We start from the raw sequence: 23,231 nt of genomic DNA on the forward strand, positions 1-23,231 counted from the left end.
TTTCCTTTATTACCATTCCCTTCCTACCTCATAGGCAACCATACCAATATAGATACTGATATCTGATGTTGGATGTGATATTGTAAAAATACATATGATTTTATTTGAATGTTAATTAACATACTTAAGTGGTATTGTGTTATATGTCATTCTATTTATTAATATTAATCATCACTATTGTTTTACATGAAACAATTTTTTTAGATCTATATATTGTTATGTATATATCTGGCCTATTCTCCTTTGACTGCAGCATGGTGTGCACATGACACAGCTTGTCTACCCACTTCTCCAGAGATGGACACCCAGATTGTTTCCAACTCTGTGTCACCATAAACAGCACTGCAGTGAACAGCATAGTACATGTCCCTTATAGACCGTGGGGTAATTTCTTTGTTGTATAAAGTCAAAGCAGAATTGCTGCTGCCCGACAGCACATTCCTCTCCTTTGTTTTGGCTACATCAATCCCACCAATGGGGCGTGAAGATTTGTATGAGCTTGTCTCCAGTCACACTTAACATTATGCAGCTTTCTCTTTATAGCCAGCCTAAGAGGTTGAAATTGATCTATTCTTATCCTAATTTGCATTACTCTAAGCAAATTTGAACATTTCTTTATATGCTCATCTTTTGAATTTCATTTTTTAAAAACCCACTTGTTGATTTGCAAGTGTACTGTCTTTTCTAGTCATTAGTCTCTTATTAGCTTTAGACATTTCAGATATCTTATTCTGATGAATCATTATCCTTTTAACCTGGCTATTGTATACCTCTCATTCCCCTGATATATGTATGTATTTATAAGTGATGGTTAAACTTTCAGAGAGAAATTGGGATAGTTTATATATGAACAATATGTCCTTCTTGGGGGAATTTGACAGAGATGCTGACCGGTTGTGTTAGTGGTCCCAAGTTATTAAAAGATGTCAGATAGCTGAAGAACCCGCGATGAGAGCCTCCTATCAAGAAAATGATCATAAACTCTTAATTTTCACATACAATTAAATTCATCAAGGTTTTCTTTATTAGTGCTTTTGAAGTTCTTTCACACTTCTAATTTTAAGATATTTTCCTACCTTCTTGTATGTTAGATATAAAATTTTTGTATTATATATATATTTTGTTATAATTTTACAGTTATACGTGTAAAAAATCTTAAGATATGTTAACTCTGTAATCCGTGTAGAATCCAACTTTGGATATAATATTAAATGGGAATTTATCTTGATTTTTTTCTCTAAACAATGAACCAATCTCAACACCACCACCCACTCAACAATCCATTATTCCCCAGGAATTTGCGTTGCTCCCTCCAGTATGTATGAAGTTCCTATAAAGCCATGGAAGTGAGCTCCTTACTTTCTCTGACTTGTTTTGTTTTCTTCCACTGGAATTCTATATCTTTGTCCTCCCAGGGTGGATGTCGTGTACTGCAAGTATGTTTCTGCAAGAAAACTTTTTTTTGAAAAAAGTGGTGACGATCATCACAGTGTCAAAGGGATTAAGAGGACAGATAACAGGGGGAGAGGATTATCTCATTCTCCTTTCTTCCTGGGCTGGGTTCACCTTATCAGCTCAAGATCAGTGGCAGCAGGAGAGGTTTTATAGGCTGTTTCTCTTCACTATTTATAGAGGTGTGGTGCCTGGAGCATTTCATGATCATTTTTATTTGCACCAGTCAACCCTCATTAGCCTACTTTCCTAGGACAATAGAATTATAAAATCACTCTGTCAGTCTGCCCTATCCTTTTCAACTAATAACTTTTGATCCCAGAGGCTAATTTCAACCAGAACTGGCAGAGTGGCAAAGGATTTATCATTTCTGTAAAAAACAAAGGCACTCACTGGAAAATACGGAAGCCCTCACACCTCGACCCATGATGCATAGACCTAACAGAGTAGGCTTAGCTAAAAGGCCTGAAGTGTGCAAATCAATTACATACAAATTTGCTGGGTGAACTTAAAAATAACCTAATTTCAGCAAAGGGTTGTTCAATTGAAATAATCTATTTGAAATACATTTAATAAAACCCAAGTCCCAGAGCCTGCTCACATAATAATCCAGAAAAAGTTTTATTAGTTAATACATATAAGATCTTTTTTTAGCATGTATTGTAACCTACTTCAGTTTTCTCATTAATCTGAATCATGTTTTCCAAGTATTTTTAAAATTATTACAATGTAAAAAGAAAAGAGAGATAAAATCATCATTCATTCATTGTTATTTTATCTATTTCAGAGACTACTAACTTTAAAAATCAGTGGTGAATACAAATTCCCCTCCTAGTGATTTTTTCACATGTATTGACACACTCTTCCACCACGTTTTCTTAAAAGTCTTTTTTTGTTGTTGTTGTTTCTTTATGAACACGAGTCTGTGATGACCCTGACAAGTTTTTCTTATGTTTTCTTCTTTTCTGAAATTTGTGATGAGTCACCCTCAAATAACCCTGGATGCTTTTTAATTTTTTTTATTTTTATTTATTTATTTATTTATTTATTTATTTAATTTTTAAGATTTTATTTATTTATTTGACAGAGACAGCGAGAGAGGGAACACAAGCAGGCAGAGTGGGAGAGGGAGAAGCAGGCTTCTCATGGAGCAGGGAGCCCGATGCAGGGCTCAATCCCAGGACCCTGGGACCATGACCTGAGCCGAAGGCAGACGCTTAACGACTGAGCCACCCAGGCGCCCCCCGAATGCTTTTTTAATATATACTCCCAAATGTCTGAGATTTCTGTGTCCTTTGTACTTTCTTGTTTTGCTTTTGTCACTGGATTATTTCAAAATTATATTTTCACACACAGTAATCATGATCAGTCAAGAATTTTTCATGTAAAGCAATGGTTCTTTAAGCTTACCTCTCCCACACAACAATGCTAATAAGAACTTATATTTTTAAGAACATTTAAGTGTTGTCTTTCTGATTTGGTTTATGCTTAACTTTATGAATATAGATGCTCTTAATTGTACTTTTTGTCTATGAAACAGGAGACTTTGACTGAGTCATGGCCCATATATATATATATTAGATATATATATATATATATATATATGAGATTGGCACATTCTCCTGGGGTGGGGGGCTGGTGTTGGAAATGCTGGCCAGTTGAGTTATAGTTTCAAAGTTGTTAAAGCATGTCAGATGGCTGGAATAGCCTCTATCAGAGCCAGGTGCCAAGAAAAGGTCATGAAATTGCTGAAACAGAATTCAACAACAGGAGGAATGCCTTCAGCAAGACTAGGGGCCAAATGAAAATGTAGATCTTGGTCTGCAGTACTCCTGGGACCCAAATGCTTCATGACCCAAGCTTCCTGACCTTGCAGGAGTTGCCTTTGGGAAACGACTATGTTGTGATACTGATATCAGTTTTATAATAAGCATGTGGAGAGAAGTATCATCCTGGCTCATGAAGAGCTACGGTGACTTCATTAAGGCCCAGCAGGGCTACTAGCAGCAAAACAAGAGACACAGACTGAGTCATAGATGTTTGGTCCTCAGGAGTCTGTCCACCAGGCAGCATTACTGTGCTATGCTCTCCCTAGCAGCTTGGGACTGAAACATCTCTTAGGAAGGACCAGGGTTTTTTGTTTGTTTTTATTGGTTTTGTAATTCTAGGTATGTTAAGTTGAGGTCTAAGCCTCAGATTCGGGAACTGTTAGCAGTTGGGGTAGAGGTGATATTTCTCCAACTTTTGTTGGCTAGGCAAGAATAACTGAGAATATTCTTTGGGTAATGTACATTCTTCAGAATGCTATTTTCCTCTTTCATTTTCTCCTTTCCTTCCTCCCTCCTCCCTCCCTTTCTTCTTTTTGGTTTGTGATTTTCTTTGCCTTAAAAAAAAAAAAAAACCTCGTAGAGGCAGTCTAATAATTCGATTGTAATGTTTTCATAAATTTGTAACTCTTGTTATATATATTTGATCCTTCAACTATATAGCATTATTTTGTGTTTAAAAGTTTAAATAATGTATTAACAGTGTACTAATTCTTTATCAGCTGACTTGTTTCAGTCAATATGTGTTTTTCTGACATTCCTCAGTGTTGATGTATTTAGATGTAGTGTGTTCATTTTAAATGCCATACTATATGACTTTAAAAACCATCATTTTTTGTCAATTTCCTGACTTAGAAACAATTAAGTGATTTATTTATTTATTTTTCTCATTATGACAAACAAACAATGCTACTATGAACTTTTTTTTTTTCTTTACACATTTCCTAATACTCAGTGTTAGGGAGTTTCTCCAAGGTAGATGTGTAGAAATGGAAGTGCTTTGTCAAGGGTAGGGAGGCTTCAAATTTCTAGACATTACTGAATTACTTTTTAAAGTGATCTTAGTAATTTATTTATTTATTAATTTATTTAAAAGATTTTATTTATTTATTTATTTATTTGACAGAGAGAGAGAGCAAGTGAGCACAAGCAGGGAGAGCAGGAGAGGGAGAAACAGGCTGCCTGCTGAGCAGGGAGCCCAATGCTGGGTTCCATCCCAGGACCCCAGGATCATGACCTGAGCCAAAGGCAGACACTCAAATCACTGAGCCACGCAGGTGCCCTGATCTTAGTAATTTAAACTCCCATTTTTTAAAAATGTTAAACCATAAACACTGCTAATTTCAGATCTCTTAATTGTTTAGAGTTAGAAATGTTTTCTAGTGTTCATTAGTCATTGTTTTATTTTCTAGGTTATTTGTTCATATTCTTTACTCTTTTTCTAAAATCAGGTTTTGGCTTTTAAAAATTTATTTTAGATAGATAGATAGATAGATAGATAGATAGATAGATAGATAGATAGATAAAATATATATATTCAAATAGCATCCATATCTTCCAATATTCACACTGGGGTAGTTTTCTATACTGAATCATTGGATAAGCGCTGATCCTAATCATAAGAGGTTTTTTTTGTTTTGTTTTGTTTTGTTTTAGCTTTCACACCGCTTGGAGTATACCTCTTGGAGCACACGTTTTGGAGCTCTGACCTGCCATGCAAGAATTTGAACTACCCTGAGGCTGTCATGCTGGAAACAGCATGTAGAGTCTACATGGAGAGATCCTAAAATTACATCAAGAAAGATGCCCATGGAACACGGAGCAGAAACAAGTCATCCCTGTCAAGTACTGTACACAGTGCAAATTAGTGAGCAAAATGAAGAATTTTTGTTGCTTTAAATCATTTTGTTTTGGGGTGTTTTTTAAATGGCAATGTATAAATGAAACTCTCTCTCTCTCTCTCTTTCTTTCATCTATTATCTATGTAGCTATCTGTCTAGCTATACATAAATTCATGTATACATCCATGTTCTGGATAACGTTATTATTTGTATGAGTGCAAATTTCTTTAATATCGTTTTTTTCACCTTTCTTTTATTTTTCCAAACCTCACATAATGTTTTCACTTTAGATAAATTTGTTATTCTTTTCCTTTATGGTTTTTACTTTTCATTTTTTTTTAATTCCAGTATAGTTAACATACAGTGTTACAGTAGTTTCAGATGCACAATATAGTTATTCAACATTTCTATACATTACTCAGTGCTCATCGGGTTAGTGTACTCTCAATCCCCATCACCTATTTCACCCATCCCGCCACCCCCCTCTTGTAACCATCATCTTGTTCTCTATAGTTAAGAGTTTGTTTCTTGGTTTGTCTCTCCTTTTTTTTCTCCCCTTTGCTCATTTCTTTTTTAAATTCCACATATGAGTGAAATCATATGATATTTGTCTTTCTCTGACTGGCTTTTTTCAGTTAGTAGTATACCCTCTAGATCCATCCATGCTGTTAAAATGTAAGATTTCATTCTTTTTGAGTAAGAGTAATATTCCATTATGTATTCCATACATTCATATTCTATACATTCCATGTATATATATACACATACCACATCTTCTTTATCCATTTGGATACTTGGGCTGCATCCATATTTAGCTATTGTAAATGATGCTGCAATAAACATAGTGGTAGGTATGCCTTTGAATTAGTGTTTTTGTGTTTTGGGGGTAAATCCCCAATAGTGCTATTACTGGAATGTAAAGTAGTTGTATTTTTAACTTTTTTTTTTTTAAGATTTTACTTATTTGCGAGAGAGAGAATGAGAGACAGAGAGCATGAGAGGGAGGAGGGTCAGAGGGAGAAGCAGACTCCCTGCTGAGCAGGGAGCTCGATGCGGGACTCGATCCCGGGACTCCAGGATCATGACCTGAGCTGAAGGCAGTCGCTTAACCAACTGAGCCACCCAGGCGCCCGTATTTTTAACTTTTTTAAAAAAGATTTTATTTATTTATTTATTTGTGAGAGAGAGAGGGAGAGAGAGAGAGCAAAAAGGGAGAGCACAAGCAGGGGGAGTGGCGGCAGAGGGAGAAGCAGGCTCCCTGCTGAGCAGGGAGCCCAGCGCAGGACTCCGTCCCAGGACCCCAGGATCATGACCCGAACCAAAGGGAGATGCTTAACCAACTGAGCCATCCACGCGTCCCAGTATTTTTAACTTTTTGAGGAACCTCCATGCTATTTTCCACAGTGGCTGTACCACTGTGCATGAGGGTTCCTATTTCTCCACATCCTCACCAACACTTGTTTTTTGTGTTTTTGATTTAGCCATTCTGACAGGTATGAGGTGATATCTCATTGTGCTTTTGATTTGTATTTCCCTGATAATGAGTGAAGTTGAGCATCTTTTCATATGTCTGTCGGCCCTCTGTATGTCTTCTTTGGACAAATGTCTGTTCATGTTTTCTGTCCATTTTTTAACCAGATTATTTGTTTTTTGGGTGTTGAGTTTGGTAAGTTCTTTATATGTTTTGGATCCTAACCCTTTATCAGATATGTCATTTGCGAATATCTTCTCCCATTCTTTGGTTTGCCTTTTAGTTTTGTTGATTGTTTCCCTTGCTATGCAGAAATTTTTATTTTGATGTAGTCCAATAGTTCACTTTCGCTTTTGTTTCCCTTGCTTCAGGAGACATGCTAGAAACAAGTTGCTATGTCTGATGTCAGAGAACTTACGGCCTGTGCTCTCTTCTAGGATTTTCATGGTTTCCTGTCTCACATTTAGGTCCTTCATCCATTTTGAATTTATTCTTTGTGTGTTGTGTAAGCCAGTGGTCCAGTTTCATTCTTTTGCATGGAGCTGTCCAGTTCTCCCAACACCATTTGTTGAAGAGGCTTTTCCCCATTGTATATTCTTGCCTCCTTTGTGAAGAATTAATTGACCATATAAACACAGGTTTATTTATGGGCTTTCTAATCTATTCCTCTAATCTATGTGCCTATTTTTAGGCAAATCATACTGTTTTGATCACTATGGCTTTGTAGTATGACTTCAAATCTGGAATTGTGATACCTCCAGCTTTCTTTTTCTTTTTCAAGATTTTTTTTTTTTGAGGGTGCTAATTGGGGTCTTCTGTGGTTCCATATAAATTTTAGGATTGTTTTTTCTAGTTCTGTGAAAAATGTTGTTGGTATTTTGATAGGAATTACATTAAATCTATTGATTCCTTTGGATAGTATGGACATTTTAATAATATTTTTTCTTCCAATCGAATTCCTCCTTACTCTAATGAGATAGAGAAATTTGTCTATATTCTGTCATAGGAGTTTTGAAGTTTTATTATTATTTTTTACCCTTAGTTGTTAAAACCTCTGGAAATTATTTTTGTGTAAGGTGTAGATGCAGCAATCTAATTTTATCTTTTTCATACAGATAACTAATTTGTCAATATGTTCATGAATTAATCAATGTTTCTTCCATGTTTTGTATCATCACCTTTTCTATTGCTACTTACATTATATCTGACACTGTTTCTGAGTCCCTTATTATATCTTATTGGTTTCCCAAACCACACAGTTTTAAATATCTTAAGCATTAATAGAATCCTTATATCTGGTAGTTATCTTCTTAGTTCTTAGTTCAATTAGTTATCTTCCTATATGTTTCTTTTCTTGACTACTTACATAAACTCCTTTCCTTGTACTGTGAAATTGGACAGTCAACATCTATAAAAAAAGAACTCTTAGGATTTTTATTAGAATTCCAGTAAACTTATAAATTAATGAGGGAGATGAATTACATAAGATGCTGTGTTTTCCAATTTATAAAGATCCTTTGTTTATATGGGTCTTTACAACAGGGATTTTTGAAAATACCAAGGTTGGGGGGAAGATGTTATTTTGTTTTCTTGGGGTAGAGGGCTTACTGGTAAGGCTGCATGTCCATCAGTGACCACAGAAGGCATTCCAGCACTGAATGGAGAGTTGAATTACATAACCTTCAAAATCCCTTCTAATTTTAAAGTTCTAGATAGTAAAACCAGTTATGCAAATTATGTTTGAATGTTATTTCTGGCCCTTTCTAACTGAAAAACTTTGGGAAAATTGCTGAAATTTCCTGAACAACTAACTTTTATTATCTGTGAATTGGGGTTGGTCACACTTACTTCAAAGTATGGTTGGAAGGATTAACCAAACACTTAACACAGTATCTGTTTCTCAGCTGATCAAAAATTTAGTTCCCTTTTCTATCTCTGTAATAATTTGTGATGTCCTCAGAGATGAAGCTGCTCTTTATAAAGTAAAAATGATCATAAAATTATTAATGATAAGCTTAAATCAATGTGATGAACAATCAGAATCAGATCTCAAATATTGATTTAAAAACATATAGTTCTGAAAGACTAGATTAGTTCAAATTATTACACAGGCATGCTTTTTGAGGGTTGAGGAGACTTATTTCTAAGAAGTCCATTTTAGACAACTCTTATAGAGCTCTTGCTAGAAACTTCTGCTATGCAAATTTTATGGGTTTAAAGTATGACCTAAGGTAAAAACTCTAAGAGTGGTTGTTCATTTTTCTATATTCAAAATTACTCTCTATTAATATATTTATAGGTATAAACCAAGGAAACAAACAATTTTATAAGTCACCATAGTAAATACTATGAGACTTTGGTTAAATACCTGCTTCAAGTACATCAAACTTTTCACCTTTGCCAGACCCATTTTCTTTACCCTCTTTCCCACACTCTTTCTTTCCCCATATCCTTATCTAGGTATCTATCGCATATTCTTTTGAGGAAAAGGAGAAAGATTAGCATTCTTACACTAAAATTGCAAACACATTCTCTAGCCCTCTTCCCCTGTGCAGGTTCCTTCATTACCCTCAGTATTGATTAATGAACTGATTATTACTGGTATATGGTAATTTTGCACATATTTTCTGCCATTTCCTTTTCATTCCTAAATCCTCTCCTCTTCCTTACTTTTCTTTCTACAACCTCTTTTGTGTTTCCTCTAAAAGTTACTTTCTATACCAAAATTTATTCTCTCTTTGTTCAGACACACAGACCAAAAAAAAATCAAAAAACAAAAAACAAAAAACAAAAACCCAAGAATGACATAAGTCCTGATTGCAGTTATGTGAGATTTATAGGGAAAACAAATCAAGACTTGGCCCTTTTACAGATGAGCTCACGCTCTTCCATTTTCCCCATTGGAAATAAAAAGAAAAGTCAGGGAAGAAATCCAAATCAGAACCTTTATCCCAATGCCAATAATTCAATTCCAACTTTCCTGTTTCTCCAAAGAATCTCTTCCTCTAAACTTCTCACCATTGCTTTGGGCTCAGAAAACAAAAATACACAGAACTAGAAACTCAAAAAAAAAAAAAAAGAACAAAGCTAGGTAGTTCAAACCCTTGACACTTGACAAATGGCTATCAAAATATTGTATTTTATTTTAAGTTCATCATTCTGTTTTTTATCTCAAATAAAAGTAGGGTAGGAGTCATGCCACTTCTTGGTACAGAAAAAGTATATAAACTACGTAAAGATCCCCAATGGCTTCTTATTAAACTTAGAATAGAATCCAGATTCCTTACTATGAACTGCAAGACCCTCCAGGTGTAACTGGACATTTCCTGTCACTTTTCCTATTACTCTTTCCCACATCTAGCACAAAAGCTTCTTTTGTTTCCTTGAACAAATTCTGCCCTGTTCCTACCTCAAGGCTGTCACTTCTTTCTGTTTAAAGCAAAATACCCTCCGTATTCCTATATTTTAATGAGGCTGGCTCCCACATATCAACCCCTGATATGCCCCTGTTATCTAAAAGTTCACTCCCACCAGGCACTGCCACATTATCCATTTTAATTTCTTCAGAATATGTATTAGTACTTGGAAAAATTTAATTTTTCACTTATTTTCTAACTCAGTGGAATTTAAGTTCCATGACAGCAGGATGCTTGTTTTGTTTTCTTTACTTACAACACCTAGGTGAGTTCTGTCATTATATAGGTTCTTGATAAGTATTTCTGGATGCATGATTTAATGAAGATCAGCTTTGACTACAAAGGTAGTATTTTTAAAACACACTATTTATAAAAGACACTAATAAATATAATTTCTCATAGCTAAGTTACCTACTCTAACCTCATATATAGGTTTGTTTTAGTAATCTGTTCTTCCAGAAAAGATATATTTGGCTATTGAAATTTGGTGAAAATGGAAAAAAATTACATGACACCTTATTAATACCATTTTCATTGAGTAGAATGATGATGCAGTATTTATTTTTTTCTTATAATTTTCTGTTGTGCATCTATTGATGTATATAGGAAAAACTTGGCATAATAATAATAATTAAGGTATTATCCAGGGGAAAAGAAGAGGAAAGAGAAAGCTAGAAAAAAATGGAAATATGAATTCATGATGATGGGGTAATAAGAAAGCTTGCTCTGCATATCCTAACTGATGGACTTTTACTCCAACTCCTGATACATTCCCCAAATGCCACTTTCACATTCAATGTCTACATTCTCAAGTTGGTGCTTTGCTAAGGTTTGACTCACAGGTCAGTGCTTCCTGTTGCCTTCTTGGTATCAAAGGACTGGCCCTCTTCCTCCTCGTGGCGGAAACTCAGGGACTTTTAAGGTAAAAATTAGTTTATTTGATGAACAGATCTATACTAACTTGCTAATAGGAGACACTTAAGGCAAGGCATCTTGTTCTAGGGTCCTTTCACTTAGGTTCACATTTTAAAAAAGTGATATTCAACAGGTTGTATACTGCTGTGACTTATAAACAGATGAATGTCTCTAACGGTGGAGTAAAAAGACAGCTAGAAGGAAGAATTGTTTGTTCTTTTCCTAGTGGGACTGGTAAATTAACATATTTGGAGGCTCATGGAATCATATGGCTTTCCTTCCAAATGATCTGCTATAGGATGTTTATTTAGTTATCCAATAATTTACTATCACCAATCTTCCTACTCTTTCTGTGTGTTGTGTAGAAGAAGGACAAAAAGAAACCTGAGTAAAATCACCTTTTACGTTATGGACCAAGCCAAACAAGTCCATTAACAGTCCTTTTTATTTATTTATTATTTTTTTCTTTTTCTTTTACCTTTGGCTTTCCATTAGTCACAGTTCAGTTGCCACTTGATTATCTTAAATCTTTGTTACATAGTTTCAAATGGGTGAATCTAAACAACTAATATTAGCTCAATTATATCTGATTTTAGTAAGGATATCAAGTTCTTCCAGGTTCTCAAAGAATGTTGGCTATAATCTAAGTTTCCTAATAGATTAACATCTTCAGGATTATCTGATTGCTTGAAAACACTGGTATACACAGGGAATCTTGAATATATTGCATACAACATTGTTTTGGTGGTATGACTCTAGGGAAATGATATATCAATCAATGTTTGTAGAGTCTAATGCTGATTTAAAGTTGCATTTTATCATGAAGAAATAAAATTTCTAGTCCAATTTATTTTTAATATATACTGCATACAAAATGGTTATGTATGCATATAAGTGAAAGCATAAATGCCTAGTTAAAAGAGTATTTCTGTTCCCTGTAGTACTTTAAATATAAGAAGATTTAGAAGATAGGTTTGAAAGAGATCTTTCAGACTTGTGAGGCAGCTTAGTAGAAAACCTAGCTAAAAGAAAGGGCATAGTGAGTGTAGAAATGAGCAAGCAAATTAGCCTGAAGAAGTAGAAGAGCTGGGGCGCCTGGGTGGCTCAGTCATTAAGTGTCTGCCTTCGGCTCAGGTCATGATCCCAAGGTCCTGGGATCGAGCCCGCATTGAGCCCTTCATCGAGCCCCTCATTGGGCTCCCTGCTTGGCGGGAAGCCTGCTTCTCCCTCTCCCACTCCCCCTGCTGTTGTTCCCTCTCTCACTGTCTCTCTCTGTCAAATGAATAAATAAAATCTTTAAAAAAGAAGAAGAAGAAGAAGTAGAAGAGCAGGTAGAACAATGAGGGACCTGGCTGGGAAGACCTGAGGTGAGGGGTGTTGGGGGGAGGGGAAAAGGAGGGTGGGAGGCAATAAATATGACTGCTATAGATCCTTGAAGACCAGTGTGTAAAGAAAATGCATGTCATTTGTCCTGCCTAGGGCAGGAGAAGGCCCATAACCCGAAACAGGTCATTTGGTTAACAGGACTCTAGAGAGAGCCCAAGTCAACCTTCTGAGTGCCAGGCAGACAAAGCTAATTAAAAATATATCATTTAGTAACAAGTGGGCTTGCAACAGCAAATACAAAGGAAACCAAGTTATACATAATTGAATATGTAGTTTTATCTACCAGTCTGCTTACTCCTAAAAAGAATGATGTAGTTACATGCAAGACACAGTGAAAATACTGAATATAAATTGGTATTAAAAATTGATGCCCCTGGTATATACAGAGGTTAACTTTTTTTTTCTATCTGTAACAAGGAAGAATGTCTGTGCATCTCAAATGCAGCCCAGCTTACTTTTCCAGACAACTCCAAACCTGACTATTCCAAGGTGCTTGATTTCCAGCTCATCGATCCTAATTATTTCTCTTCCCCACTCAGGGTTAAATATACTTTAATGGATCTTAAATCTGCCTGACAAAGAGGCTGACTTAGAGACTCATCTTACCCATGACATACAGTTATTAATTAATGAGGGTCAGTTGCATAAGGGGATTGCAGCTGATACGTTTAATAAGGGAAAGCATTGCAGGCTGAATTATGCACTGTAGAACAGGAAAGAGTACGTTTTATTAGAATCATCAAAATTTCCTGTTTCCAGACTAATTAGGTTAACTCTTTCTGTAGTTTAAACAAATTGTGTTTATGTCTGTCAGGTTACTGCAATTTTCTTCTAGCAAATAAAATGCCTGTGTCTTTTCATTAAGAGCAATAAGCTTCCTTCCTACAACAGTTAAATTTTCTTCTGGCATCACACTTTATCCTTTTTTACTATTGGGTGGGGGTCAAGTAGAGTGTGCATTGTTAATCTTTGAAGCTTTAGTCAGTGTTGGCAGCCCATTGTGACTGAGAAGCTAACACACAGAGAGAAATCTCTATAGGCTCCCAATCCTCTTTCCCAACCGAAGAAAAATGCTTTGTGACAGGAGTGACAATTAGCTTAAACCTGCCTTTTCCCTTTTGGGACATTCTTTCCACCTGAACATACTCAGGTTATCTAATATTATCTGAGACTTTATTTGAGAATGTTCATTTCATGAGAGTATTCTTTTGAAGTTTGAGATCTTATTAAAACAAAGGATGTCTGATGACCTTAGCTTCAACCAACTGAACATATCACAGACCAGATGTGCAGAATCTCTTGGAAAAAAGATCTGTTTGAAAAACAAAACAAAACAAAAATCACAATACTTCAAGCTAAATATATTGACTCATTTCCATTAAGGATACCACAATTGTTGGAATGCATTCTTAATATGAATTTACAGCATAAGCTTCCTGTCCAACCCTTGAGCTACCCAGATATATTGATTAAGATCTCACGCTTTCCCTTTAGAGGTAACTAGAATAATACAGATTTACCCTGGCTTCTCCTGAATCCTTTGGGTTCCAGCCAACAAAGGAATGGAGACAGGGAGCACCTTTACAGACCACAGATTCATTAACCCTGCACTGTTTCATTAATGTATTGCCCATTAAAATGTAAAATCATGAAGCCAGAGATTTTCTCCTTCATTTGTTTTTTTTTTTTTAATTTTATTATGTTATGTTAATCCCCATACATTACATCATTAGTTTTTGATGTAGTGTTCCATGATTCATTGTTTGTGTGTAACACCCAGTGCTCCATTCAGTACATGCTCCTTCATTTGTTTTGTATGGCAGCTTCTTTATATGCTGTGTATGTTAGAAAATTTTAAAAATTACTTGTTGCTAATTTCATATAAAATGAAGAAGTGTCTGGTAAAGTTCCTGCCCAAAGAACTATGCCCCTATAAGTTAAAATTAATTTTAGTATGTTGTTAAAGAACAGTTTAGCACCTTTCTTTTAATAGGATAGGCGTTTTTGTTGGCTTCTAGAATTCACGCTTTTTTTAGTTTAACTACTTGAAAATCTCATCTGTGACAGCTCTGTCCTCCTGCCCTTTGGCCCATTATTCCTGTTTGTCTCTGAGGCCTGCTCCCCTGTTAATTATTGCCAGTTGCCCACTCCATGGTTCCTGTTTCCACTCTTCCATTCCAATAACCGGCAGGTCTATTTTCTGCCCTTCAGGCAGAACCATTCCCAGGTGCAAAATCTCCATATGACTTAGCCAACGACATGCTTAAGTCTTACCTGTCCACCCATTCACTCTTCTATCTCCTTTTCAGTAAAGGGACCCAGATGTCTGATTTCTTTTTTTTTTTTTTTAAGATTTATTTATTCATTTTAGAGAAAGAGAGAGAGAGCATGAGTGGGAGAGGGGGAGAGAAAAATCTCAAGCCGACTCTGTACTGAGCACGGAGCCTGACCCTGGGCTCGATCTCATGACCCCGAGATCATGACCTGAGCTGAAACCAAGGGTCAGACAATTGGCTACACTACCCAGGGACCTCCAGATGTCTGATTTCTTAAAGATACAATAGAAATGGATGTGATTTGAAGTTGTGTGGGAGAAAACATTGTTCTGAATTTGAAATCTAAAAATCTAACATCCTGAAATCACCTTGTGTAAGTTTATGTCAATAGTTACCAGTCTGTTTGCAGATTTTGAGTTGCAGTTATACACACATTTGTGAGGTACAATGTTCTTTTTTGCCAAGCATACATTTTATTCATAGCATTTTGACAAGAGCTCAGGAAGAATTATTTACTAAATAAAGATCATCATTAGAAATGTGGACTATAAAAACCATAAGATACTTTTTAAAATAATCTAAAAAATCTGTGACTGCCAAGTACTAGATATATAGGCTTTTTCAAAGTATCTTTTTTTTTCTCTTTCTTCTCCCAGATGGCTTGATGTCAAGAACCAAAGTTCACATACTTAGTTGATTCAGCATGAAAGTTTCAGGATTCATTGTCTGTAGGTTTCACACAAGTTTACCTTAATGCAGTTCAGCTGATTAGAGTAAATGTCAAATTCAAATTATTTTTTGGGCACTTTACAAAATGGAATACAAAGTTGGTGTTAATTCTTTAGAAAACCGGATATATTTCTGCAAGCCTGGCCCATGTCTCATTGGTGGTTTTAACTTCTCTCTTTTCATGACTTTCTCTGGTTTACTCTCATCGTAACCTGAGTCTAGCCCATGGAACTCTTAAGCTATTCCCTGGGTGGAAGAGAACTTTCTCTTGACAGAGTCTTGGCATATCTAGGGCAGACTCCACTCCTCGCATGCCCTTAGTTACATCTCCACGTATATCTATTTGAAGACCTACTTCCAGAAACCAAAATATATGTTAATATTAAGCAAGGAACCCTTAATCTCTCTCCTCTCCATTTTTCAGATACTGGATAGAGCATGCAACTTTTGGGGCAGGAATAAAAGGCAGCCCCTATTTTAACCAGTGTTTGAATTTGGAACTTGAGATGATCTTGTTCCATAATCAGTTAACTCAGCATTTGTTCCTTTCCACATTTGGACATTATGCAATTACATATTTTTCCTCTCCATATAAATGATACTGTGTGTAAAGACTGACTCTATTTTAGAGTAACACACAGAGCTTGCTCCAGTATTTTGCATATAGTAGGCACTTGAAAAAAAAAAAAAACAACTCCTTTGGTTGTTATCAATGAATAGCAACAATGATGTATTAACTTTCTCAGAAAACGTGTGCTTTTTAATAGAGGTTTGTCCTATCTAACCATAAATGAATGGCTTTGGTGAATATTTCAGACATCCTGCAGGTTTCTTGAAGAGATGTCTTTAGATAAGGGGGCAATTTTGTACATCTCGATTCACAAAACAGAGAGGTAACTGTTTTTAAAATTAAGTATGCTAATAAGCTAGGTTTAAAAAAACTGGGATTTAACTTTAGGGTCGTAGTTACTTGAAAAAGGTAAAGATTGTACATATAACACGATGTTTGTATCAATATGGACAGATTATTTGAATAATTAATTCTAATAATTACTTAATTCCTAATATGAGAGGTTATGTTATTCTCAATCCTCCCCTTAACTTTGTTTTTATATACACCAGGCCTTTAGTCAATAAGCCCTATAATATTACTGAAATCTCTTGGAAAAAAAAATTCTACACTTATTACTTAATTATTGCTGTGCTGATTGTGATAGGTGTGAAGAAAGTACACAAGAGAGCAGGAGAAACTTATCACCTTGATGCTAAGGGGCCTTCATAAAAATGCTTCTGCCTTTGCTCATGTTAATTAAATGTGTTGGTAGAATCAACTGAGGCAAAATGCTACAAATAATTTTCCTTAGAAGTTCTTTCAATTTTTTTTTCTTTTTGCTCAAAAATAGCAGGACAATTTAGCTACTGGACATATATTATTTACGATTTTTAGATACATTATCAGATACATAAATGTGTACAGTTATGGGCCAATGGATTTAAGCAAAATGCTATTTATGAAAATATGTATCGGATACTTACAATATGTTGAGCATGAACATTGTTGCATTGTTAGTAACCTGGTACCTTGTACAGTTCTTTGACTTATCTTAGTTTATCCTGTTAATAGGATTTCAATGGTCAAAACATTCATTCATTCATTCAGAAGATGTTTCATGAGTTCTAACTATGTGCCTGGCACTTTTCTAGATACTATAAATACAGCAGTGACAAAGCTTAAGGCAAGCAAAAGGAAAGCAAGAACACAGAACAGCCAGAAAGAGGGAAGAAAGAGAACTGCAGTACATTCACTAGAATGTTCTCTTAATATGGAATAGTTTTACACAATCTAGATATTGACACTAACACAAAAATATGAAACACCTCACATTTAAAAAATATGTTAAACATTATTTTACATGTAGGTCATTGAATTAACTGATGGTATAAAATGTCTAAGACACGGCACCTTGTTTTGGGAAAAGAGTAAACACATTACATTCTCATCAGTATAATTGTGTTTTGAAATAGAAATGGTAATAAATGTAAAATCCTAGTAAGTTATAAATTAAACAATGTGAGTTAAGCTGTTATAGAAACTCATACAAGCTTCCTAGCTTCATAAATCACTACTTTGGAATTGTGAATGGAATGACTGAGTAGTGCATATTAATTTAAAATCTGGACCTTTTTTTGTAAGTTGGATTTTAACATATAAACTTAAAGATAATGAAAGATAAAAACCTGTTTGCTAAAAAATAAGGAACTTCCTAAAGCCGTGTCTGTGAGGTAAGGATTTCTGCTGGTGTAAAAGCCCTTTCCCTCAGGATTCCTGGGCATCCCCTTGCAGCTGTGCCCAGACATGTTCAGTCTCGTGCAATATCTATTTGCTTGATCTGTAAATGACTAATTAGCACTTGTTTCCCATCTCTTCAACAATGACAGCAACAGCAAAAACAACACATGTGTGCATGAGCACACTCACACACACACACACACAGACATAAACATACACATCTTTTATTCTGAAGATACCTAATCTAGAATTTCACTTAAATTGCTAATTGAAACAATTTCAGCTCTATTCCTTCAATATCACTTATTTTTATACATATTTAAATTATCGTATATTAAAAAGGAGAGGGACATAAAGAGAGATACAAGGAGACAGAGATACAGAGAAAGAGAAAGGAAGACTTTTGAAGAAGGGACTTATGCACTCATTTCAACATTCTGTACTACCTTGAGGTAAGGTGAAAGTCAAAGGGCCAACAATGTCCTGGGAGTTCTCCCCACTCTGCTCCCATGAGGAAGATTGCCTAGCCAAATAGTGCCCCCTATCAGACAGATCAAGGGCATTTCCCACTTACCTCTAACAATTTTCAGTTTACTTGGCAACTGGCAGAATTATTCAAACAAAGTGATGATATTCTCCCATGGGAACTATGGGCAGTCTATCTTTTCGACATTACAAAGCCTGCCTCTCACAGCCTCTGGTTTTTCATGCTGTTTCCGAGTGCAACCTCTTTATGGCTCTGCATGGCATGTGGTGTCCCCCTCCCCTGGTCTGGTCATGTGACTAATAAACTTTTGCTCTCAATCTATTCCGTCTGCTGTTGGATGTCCTGTGTCCAGCCAACCCCATAACTCTAGAGTGAGAAACCCTCCCTCACTCATGGAGTGGACAGAAGGCAATAAAACATGACCGTACCATCATATACATAAGAATTTTATATATGATTTAAAAACTCTCAAAAAGTCTGGGCATGGATATTTGGAAACAGTCTACTTAAATTCTTAAATCACATACAAAACATATTAAAGGATTACATGGGGAAAAAAGACAGGCATAAAATTAGAAGAAAATAGTAGCAAGCACTTTCAAATTTCTTAACAGGAAAGACTTTTAAAATGGATGTGACAGAAGAGATAAAAAAAGATGTAATTTAAAAATTTCTATATATCAAAAAGCATCAAAAAAACCCAAAGTGATAGAAGCAATAAAAGAGAAAACATCATTTAAATTCCTGTGTCAGAAATCATAATAAAAAGAATGAATTATTTGAACATTGGAAAATTTTGGAAACTATTTAACAGCATATGATAGTAGATATAAAGATAGTTTGTGAATCAATAAGAGAAAGATAAATGACATATAGGAAAAGCAGATCATTGATATGTGCATATAAGTCACAGTAAAAGAAATATAATTGTTTCATAAATACATAACTTTCTATTTCATGAGTAATTAAGTCTACATTTTCTCTAACATCAAGATTTCATTTTGCTGCCTGATTAGCAATGATCTTAAACATGAATATGTTCATTTACTAGTGAGTCTAATGAGATAGATCATTTCCTAGTGAGAGTATATGTTACCAAATCTCTATAAAAGTTATTTTTATATATTAGAGTTAAATATGTTCACACCTTTTGATTGATTAATAAGAAACAAGGACAGAAATTACATAGAGATGGTTCTCACAGCGTAATTTATGACAATGAAACAATGGAAACAGTCTCATTTGCAACAACAAGGGGCTGTTCTGACACCACACTGAGAAACATACAAATGATTGAAAACCATGTTGCCAATTAAAAGTTATGTTTTATGAGTAATTGTATAATGTAGTGACAGGTTGTGATATGTTGTAGAAATAAATTATAAATGAACTTCATATAAACAACATATATTTGCTATGATGGTAAAATATAATCCTAGATAGAACATTTTAAGAAATTATCAAAATTCTGACAGTTATCTCTGGATGTTAATTTGAGATGCTTTTCATTACAATAAATATTTTGTGTGTTATTGTTTCTCCAGTGACACGTACCATTATTATGTAAAAAAATCAATTTGATAATGAATATCTTTCTTTGAATTTAGGAAAAAAAGTATAGCTTTGGGTCAAATGCTTCAGTAATTACCAAGTGATGGAAGATACAAGATATGATATTTACTTTGACAAGATAAATTTTGTTACATGAGAACTGCAAGAAAGAAGTCAATGAGTATAACTATTCCAGGAAGTTTCTAAGTAAAGAGTAAAGGGATTTTTTGGATTGTTTTCTTAACTTGTTCTTTGTTTTTTGTCTAGCTTTGTTTTTGTTTTAATTTTTGAACTCTAAAAAGTTGAATAAATAAGTTTCTAATTGAAGGAGCCAAGAGTATAGAAGGAATTTGAGATATTTCATAAAGCATGATCCTGAAGGAGGCAGAAAGATGCTGTCCAGAGCAAATGCATAAGTCAATGTTAAACTTAAATGGAAAAATAATTTTTTTTCTTTAAGAAAAGGACAAAAGTTGGGGTGCCAGGGTGGTTCAGTTTGTTAAGCATCCGGCTCTTGATTTTGGCTCACGTCATGATTTCAGGGTTGTGAGATGGAGCCCCACATTGTGCTCTGTGCTGGGCGTGGAGCCTGCTTAAGATTCTCTCTCTCCCTCTGGTCCTCCGCCCTCACACCCTTCTCACATGTATTCTCTCTCTCAAAAAAAAGCACAAGGACAAGGGATGACAAATGAAAGAGGATAGAGCTGAAATTTTATTTAGAGAGTAAGGATAAATAAACTGTGTGAGCAAAGCCCTCTATTTCCTGGCAAAGCCTTCACCCTTATTATTTTAGGCCACCATCAGAAAGTGAGGAGGATGGGGTGAGATGAGACCTTTGACTGGCCTAGGATTTGAACAGGTGCTACTGGGATTGGAATGAGAGCTGCCTCCTGGCTCATGAAAGGGTAGCTAAGCAGTTCTGAAGGCCCAACTGACACTGGAATGAATGAATACAAAGGTGTCTTGGAATCAATTTTTCCATCAACACTAGTTATAAAAGTTATCAAAATGCATGGAGATGGTGTTTTTAGGGTTTGAGGATTTTTTTAAGTGATTGTGTTAAAATTTCAAAGGTTGATAAATTTGAGGGAGTTGGTGAGAATGCATTTAAAATATACATTTGAGATAAGGCTAGGTACATAAGCAAGTAAATCTAAAAGGAATTCAATAAACTGGGTATTGGAAAAGGCATCCAAGGGATGTGTGCCATGAAACAAATGAAGAAATATTGCGAGAGCATGAAAGTGAGGTAGATGCAGGATCAAATAGATGGGAACTCGCAGTTCTTCCTTTATCATTGGTTGCCTAAGGAAACAGAACCAAGACCTGCTGTCTTTTGGACACTAGCACATTTACCCACATCTGATTTATATAGTTACTTCCCAAATGAACCATGATTTAAATACCCCCCATGCCCCCGATAAAGTATGTATTTAAGAATTTCAGAAAACCTCCCCATCTTTATCAGTTCTTTCACTATATAAGGTAAAACTTATTTTTTAACTGTTTAGATCTAGTTTTCAGTAATTTTTCTTAATAAGCATGAAATTAAAAAATATGCAATTATTAGAAAGTGGGAGGATTATATAGTTAGAAGATGTGGCCCTTTTTACACTTGTGTTTATAACCTCAGTGTTCTCAAGATCTCTGCTCATTATATTTTATGTCAGGATTTCTTAGCTGCGTGAAATTTATTAATGGAAAACCCACTTACTGCACTTGTTGTCAAGTCAGTTGTTACAAAAGTCTTCATTACTTCAATTCTCTGCAATCAGTGAAATCATTTTGTCATGTGTAGTAATTTATTTTTAAAAAACAAAATGTGAGTACAGTTTAAGAGAATAGATGAGGGGAGAGAAGCATTCTTTGCTGAATTAATACATAAAGTTTTGTAGATACAATAATTTCTGAAAATCATATGAGTTGAATTCTATTTTTAAGAGCAAAAGTTCAGGGCGCCTGGGTGGCTCAGTTGGTTAAGCGACTGCCTTTGGCTCAGGTCATGATCCTGGAGTCCCGGGATCAAGTCCCGCATAGGGCTCCCTGCTCAGCAGGGAGTCTGCTTCTCCCTCTGACCCTCTTCCCTCTCATGCTCTCTGTCTCTCATTCTCTCTCTCTCTCTCAAATAAAAAAAAAAATCTTTAAAAAAAAGAGCAAAAGTTCACTCACGGGTTTTAGTGATGATACAAGCTCCTTTAATATTTCCTTAATTAGGGGCACCTGGGTGGCTCAGTCTGTTAAACATCTGCCTTCATTCAGGTCGTGATCTCAAGGTTCTGGGTCAGGCTTCCTGCTCAGCAGGGAGTCTGCTTCTCCCTCTCCCTCTGCCCCTCACCTTGCTTGTGTGCTCTCTCTCTCTCTCTCTTTCTCAAATAAATAAATACATAAAATTAAAAAAAATCTCCTTAATTAGGTAATCTCTGAGTATCTGTGAATGTCTTAAAATGACCTCAAAATATAATTTTATCATGGCTAAAGTCACATTTGGCTTTTGATGCCAAATTTGGATATATAGAGAAAGAACTATTCACTAATACACTAATTAAAATACTATTTAAGGTTCTAGTTCAACAATAAACAATTTATTAATGCAAAACTTAAATCTTGTGGAAAGAGTGAGAAAATACTGCTTGAGGCTGGGTATAGGCTAAAAAATCTGAGACTAGTTGTGATAACAATAAATTCTTACATATTACTTCCTTCTGGTATTGATACTAGTAAATAATTCTTAAAAAAAAGTTTCAGTTAACCCAAATAATTACAGTTAGTATAGAAATGTTGGTACAACTCTAATTAACAGTATGCAAAGTAAGCACACTTATTATGAGAAACCTGAATTGAGATGTTTAGGCTGGTATAAACATGCATGTGTTTGTATAGGTGTAGATTTCTTTTATATAGATTTTGTTGATATTTGCTTAAAATATTATTCACTATGACCTTCAAACCAATATTTCCTGAGAATTATCGACTTCATTGACACTGTGGCTAGTTAAAGCAAATTCCATTTCACTTTATTAGTTTAATCTAAGGCTGCATATGACTGAGTATTAAAAATAATAACTCACAGGGGGCGCCTGGGTGGCTCGGTTGTTAAGCGTCTGCCTTCGGCTCAGGTCATGATCCCAGGGTCCTGGGATCGAGCCCCGCGTCGGGCTCCCTGCTCCACAGGAAGCCTGCTTCTCCTTCTCCCACCCCCCTGCTTGGGTTCCTGCTCTTGCTATGTCTCTCTCTGTCAAATAAATAAATAAATAAATCTTAAAAAAAAAAGAAAATAATAACTCACTTATTTATGATCTTTACAACTTGGAAATAATGTTTACATTGAATTCCTATGTGACAACCCTTTAAGTGACTTAAAGCAATTTAAAATTTGGGAACTCACAAAATCAACTGTCTGCATAAGTAATGAATCACAGAAAGAAAGAAAATTAGTTTTCTTTCTTTCCTCCCTTCTTTTCTTTCTTTCTTTCTTTCTTTCTTCCTTCCTTCCTTCCTTCCTTCCTTCCTTCCTTCCTTCCTTCCTTCCTTCCTTCCTTCCTTCCTTTCTTTCTTTCTTTCTTTCTTTCTTTCTTTCTTTCTTTCTTTCTT

Source organism: Neomonachus schauinslandi, chromosome 3 (assembly GCF_002201575.2).
Source record: "Neomonachus schauinslandi chromosome 3, ASM220157v2, whole genome shotgun sequence".
NCBI classification, from domain to species: domain Eukaryota; kingdom Metazoa; phylum Chordata; class Mammalia; order Carnivora; family Phocidae; genus Neomonachus; species Neomonachus schauinslandi.